This window comes from Syngnathus scovelli, chromosome 15, assembly GCF_024217435.2.
Source record: "Syngnathus scovelli strain Florida chromosome 15, RoL_Ssco_1.2, whole genome shotgun sequence".
Taxonomy (NCBI): Eukaryota; Metazoa; Chordata; class Actinopteri; order Syngnathiformes; family Syngnathidae; genus Syngnathus; species Syngnathus scovelli.
Window position 1 is genome coordinate 12332993 of NC_090861.1, and position 6146 is coordinate 12339138.

Consider the following 6146-nt stretch of genomic DNA (forward strand, 5'->3'; position numbering starts at 1 on the left):
TCATGTGGTGAAATTTGGAATTGCATCACATCCAATTTTACCTGGGAACAAACAGATTAAATAAATCTTAGTTTTGAATAAGCCACTCCTTCTCAAACAAGTAAACTCTGCCCATTTTGCGCAGTAGATGTTCTGTTAATATCTAGTATTTATACAAAGTCATAATTTAAATTGCTTTCAACCTTCATTCATCGGTTCAACCAACATTACTCGCTCTTATTACCAATTTGTATTGATTTAACTAAGCGTTTAATACTTCCTATCAGGTCTCAAGTCAAGATTTGGCAAAATACAATTTCAGCAAATCCAATTTTGCCAGGGAACAAAAATAGATTAAATAAACTAAATAAGTCTTCTTCCCATTAAATACATCAGAAAAGTTTGTCTTGTAACCAGTCCTCTTCAAACAAGTAAAGTCTGCCCATTTTGTGCCGTAGATTTTGTGTCTATGCCTAGTATTTATACAAAATCATAATTTAAAGGATTTCATTCCTTCATTCACTTTGGAAATTTGGAATTGCAGCACATCAAATTTTGCCTGGGAAGAAAAGTAGATTAAATAAATTTAATAAGTCTTACTACTTCCCATTAAATACATTAAATACGTCTTACTTGTTCCCACTCCTTTTCAAAAAAGTAGTTTAAAACGAGGGCCCTTCACTCAACCTTTAACCCTATTTATTCACCTTCTAGGCTAAGTGTTAAAGGCTAAATGTTAAAGGCTAAGTGTTAGAGGCTAAGTGCCAGAGGCTAGGCGCCAGAGGCGAGTTTTTGTGGGCTGAAGTTTTAGTAGGGTTAGTGTGAATACAATCCAAAAGAATACAACAGAATACAATACAATAGAATATAATACATATATTAAATTCAATAGCTCTTACTACTTCCCATTAAATAAATTAAATATGTCTTACTTGTTCCCAATCCTTTTCAAAAAAGTTGTTTAAAACGAGGGCCCTTCACTCAACCTTTAACCTCAACCCCGCACGTCACATTGTGTTGTATCTGTGAATGTTGGTTGTGGCCAAATGATAGTTTTCTTTCATTCGTTTAGGTTCCACGGTGTTTGTTGGCTATATGTTTTCCACTGTCAGAAGGATGAAAATACAAAGTACAACGCTTGGACGTGGGCAAAGACGTCACCGGTGAGTCCTTCCTGTTAAGGATCGGACAGTACAGCCAAGTGCGTGACGACGGACTTTATTGGAAGGGGATGATGGGAACAGCCGGCGCTGGAGCGGCGATCGGGCTGGAGAGGACAAACGGTTCTGCGGGGGTTTCGAATAGTCAAGCGAGTCAAGTTTCTCCGGGACTGATGAGCGAAGCAGCATCAAGGGACAGACTGGCACTCGGTTCTGCGCTTGCGGCGCTGATATAGCGCTGTCCATGAATCCGTGGCAGGTGACGGTGATTCCACTGACAGGGGGGGCGTGGTCCCGTCGCAGGTGGCACCAGCACGTGACAGAACCCCCCCCACAAGGGACGGCTCCCGACGTCCCCAGGAACCGAAAACAACAAAACAATAACAAAAAAAAAAAAGGAAGGCAATACCCCGGGCGGCCAGGTGGAGGGGTCAGCACACCGCTGAAACGTCCGACACCTCGCCAGACGCAGGCTCGACGGGCGCGGGGGCAGAAGACCCCGGTACCGGTGGGCAAGACCTCCCCGGACCCTCACCCCTGGTCCCCTCGTCCCTCCTCGGGCGCCCGCGCCGTTGACCCGGTTGGTCCTGTCAAACGCACCTCTCGGATTAAGGTGCCCCAGGCTTCCCAGTAACGGGTTTATTTTAGCCGGGTTCGGAGATTCGTCCGTAATCTAACCACCCGAGTTAAATTAACTCCTCCGGAATCAATCTAATTTCTGTACGACGCCAATCCCTCTCAAGTCACCCGAAGCGCGTGCCGAGTAACTCAATTCGAGGCAGGACTTCGAAGTGACCGCATCGTATTGATGGCTCCCCGCTAATGTTTGAAGTTCTTATTCGTTACGGATATTTTTTAGATGTCTTTGTTAAGACCTCAGGGATTCGTTTGTATAGCGCACCCAAGCACTAGTTTCGCCGAAGTAAATGTTAATATGGGTCCGTTCCACTTGGTCGCTCATGCAGCGAGCCGACCAACTTTTTTATTCGAAGGAGAATCGAATTAATAAAAGCGTGACAATAATAGCATTTAAGAAGAAAATTAATGCACCCTATATGATTAATTCTAACTTCGTATACGTAGATCTAGCACTTGACTGTCGGAGTTCTTCACCCCACTTAATTGCTTCGAAAAAAATAGCGACTTTCTTAAACCGAATAAAAATGTCGTGCTGTATTTAGCTTTGCCCAATAATTAATTTGGAAGGCAAGTCTATTTTTTGATCGTGTCCTATTTAACTTTTGACGCGGCCCGACAAAAAGGGGAACTGGGCCGCGCCCGACGGACAATCGAAATACTTTTATCCTCCACCAACTTCACTGATTTATTTTAATCATCGTCGTTATTTTATTTAGAAGAAGTAAATTTCCAACAATTCACTTTTAACGAAATCCACTCTTCCCTTAAATATTTGCGAAAGTTATTTAATTCTCTAACTTGCTCAGAGTTACTTTTTACGCGGCCCGTCAAAAAGGGGAACTGAGCCGCGCCCGACGGACAATCGAAATATTTTTATTCTCCTCCAACTCCACTGATTTATTTCAACCGTCGTCGTTATTTTTTTTAGAAGAAGTAAATTTCCAACAATTCACTTCTAACGAAATCCACTCCTCCTTTAAATATTTACGAAAGTTATTTAATTCTCCAACTGGCTCAGAGTTACTTTTTACGCGGCCCGTCAAAAAAGGGGAAGCGGGCCTGAGCCTTTCAAATAGTTAAATAACTTTCCGTTGTACACAAAACCAATAATCTGATTTAAACACTTCCTTTAATTTTATTCAGACGAAACAACTTTCGAACAGATCGAAATTCACTCGTGGCTCAGATAACTACGGAAGTTATTTAAGTCTCTAACTTGTTCGGAGTTCCTTTTTACGCGGCCCGTCAAAAAGGGGAAGCGGGCCTGAGCCTTCGGTTGCATATTTAGTACAAATCCGCGCACAACGAAGTAAGTAATATACAAAACACATTTATTGAAGAAACATGGAATAGAATTACAAATCTCAATTACTCCAGAAACTGAACAACTTCACACTCACTGATACCCGTGTTAATAAAATCATTCAATCCCAGAACAATTCGATTGCAAAACACAGTTCATAAAAAAGGGAAGAGGTAAATACCAGTTGCGTGCTATTTTTGGTGGAAGCAAAGTCGAGTGATCAGTTCGATCTTGCTTCTAAAATCCAAATTAGAGAAACAGGCTGGCCACGAGGAAGCCGGCGGCCCGATGACTATTCCCCCCTCTCGCTAAAATACATAAAAACGGTCATCCTCACCAATTTCTCGTTTAAAGTTGTCCAGTCCAATTTTTAGGAGTAAATCCAAGTTAATTTCAGTCCAGTGATCCTGCGTCTCACACAAAGATCTTTGGGACTTTGGAAAAAATCTTGAAACTCCTCCGGGCCTCTTCACGTATCAGAGCTCTTTTGGGGGGAAAAGCCTTGAAGCTTCTCCAGCAGGACCTTTTATAGACCTCTCCGTCCCCCCCCTCCCCTTTCTTTTCTCCGGTACTTTCCCTATAGGGTAAGACTGCCCAGTTCCCACGCTTATAGCAGGGAACAGGCCAGTTTCCCACGCCCCTATAGCAGGGAACAGGCCTGCCTCCCCACCCTTTGTTATCTGTGGCCTTCAGCCGCTGTTTCCGCCCTGACCACGCAGTACTTTCCACCAAATGCACAGCTAGTGGTAAAACCTTTCACTTCCCCTTTTCACCTTTGACCTACTTTCTGTTACATGCATTGATCGATTTGACAAATAATATTGCTTTAAAGCGGTTACAGAATACATTCTTTGCCAAGCAAAAAAATCAAAAAATAAAAATCACATAATAAACATTTCATTTGTGCTTCTCCAAACAATTTATGTCACGCCACTGAGAAGCCACTATTCTCTGTGACGGGTCTCTTGATCAAATTGACAAATAATATTGCTTAAAGCGGTTACAGAATACATTTTTAGCCAAGCAAAGAAATAAAAATAAAAATCACATTTGTGCTTCCATGCGTGACTCACACTCTGACACCGTGTTCCTTTTTTATATCCATTTTAACCGGTTTAGCTTATTCTGGCCCCTCCTTTGGTCTCATGTTTTGGTCTGGCGCCATCTTTTGGACAAATTTGGAATTTTAGCTCTGTCAATTTATCCCTGTGAACAATCCATATTCTACCATTTGGACCATCTCTACCCCCATGTTACATGACACCACCTCCTTGGATTGAAAAACAGGTATAAATTTTCTCTGCTCACTCCCTCCCCTGTTACGAGCTAGGCAGTCATGTCGTCGTCTCCGTCTGAGATACTCACGACCTCAGCGGTTGTTGAAGTAGGGCAGGCCGCCGCCATATCACCTTGTCTGGCGATCTCTGCGAGGGCGTTGATCAGGCGCGACAACCGACCAGCAGCGTTGTCGTCGTCAGCGTGGTCCTCCACCGCGAGGGCTCTCAGCACCGGTGGCGTTGAATTCCCCGTGGCCACACTCTCGACATCTGCTTCCTCATCCTCAGCCCCGAGGTCGCTCTCGCGTTCTCTGTCTTGAGCCTCCTCGTCGTCCTCAGACCCAGAAGGAGCTGCATCCACATCCAGCGGGCTTATCAGCCGTACGGGGCTGGTGGGCGAGTCGAGGGGAGGACCATCACCGTAGCCAGGCCCTCCATACATACGGCTGTCGTCTGAATCCCGACGCCTCATGGAACCCTCGCCTGGCTCTCTGTACCGTCCTCCTCCCCGACGCGCAGGCCGGACAAGCCCCACAGGGGCCTCGCTGGGTATCACCATAGGTCGGTGTGCTCCATATTCCGCGTTCGGGTGGGTGTAAAAGTCAGCCGGGACAAAGCGATGAGGAGCGCTCACTGTCAGACAGCGCCCACATTGCCAATGTGAAGTGACGCATCGGGTGCCGTTCTGTTGACGCCAGGTCATGTGAATCAAAGGCCAGATAGTGCCGTGGGTTACTCCTGCTCCATGCATGAGAACCGTACGTGCCATCAGGGGCCCTGTAGTTGTCTCGAGCAGAGTCGCGGTGGTCATCAAATCCGCACATCCTTCCCATCCGAGATGGTCCAAGCTGGACTGCTCTCCCTCTTTTACATACAGACCGTCAGGGACCAGCCAAGCCAAACTAAAGCCGGCCTGATAACAACAGTTTCCCACATAAGATCTCCCGATCACCCAGGCCAATTTCATGTGGCTCATCCCGCATAGGATGCATTTAGGTGCATCCGTTATACGGTGTACAGTCTGTAACACATGGAAGCACAAATTTTAACATTTTTCATGTTACACATTAAACAATCACCCCTCTGCCAGCCCCTCGGTATACAATAGAGGGGCTTCTCGGCTGCCGCCCTCCCGCCTCTCGGGGCGGGAGGGGAAAAAAAACAGAGTACGTAAAAAACCAGGTTATCATTGCCAATTGGTCCACCACTTCGGTCCAAAGTAACACAGACAATGACCCCCATACTATGCACCAGAGTACGAGTTTGGCCGTACGCCATCTCCACGCGACAGAGGTGCGGGCATGCTGGTCAAGTCCGGCTACCATCTTTATAACATACATGGCCATTCCTATCACTAATATTGCTTCTAATATGACAACCCCAAACACTACATAATAAACAAAAATTGACACCACTTCCAAAACACTCCACAAAATAAGCAATACCATTTCGGCGATACCTCTGGGGGTATCAGGGTCAACATACATTCGGCCATGCATGTAAACTACAAAAAGACCCAAACCCATCGTGTGTCTTGTGTATAAAAATCTCAAAATCAAAACCTTGAATATTGATATGACCAAAACCACGGGGCGAGTGAGTTGTTGCAAATCCCAAGACCCAGAACAGCAGTAGGCTGTCCAGATACTAAATAAAACCCAATATTGAACTTCGTTACTCACTCTCATCGCTCCTGGCCTCCCCCTTGGATCTAAAAACCCACTTGAGCTGTTTGTTGCCATAATTAGTTCTTCTTCTTTTCTTTTTTCTCTTCTGTCTCTTGAAGTT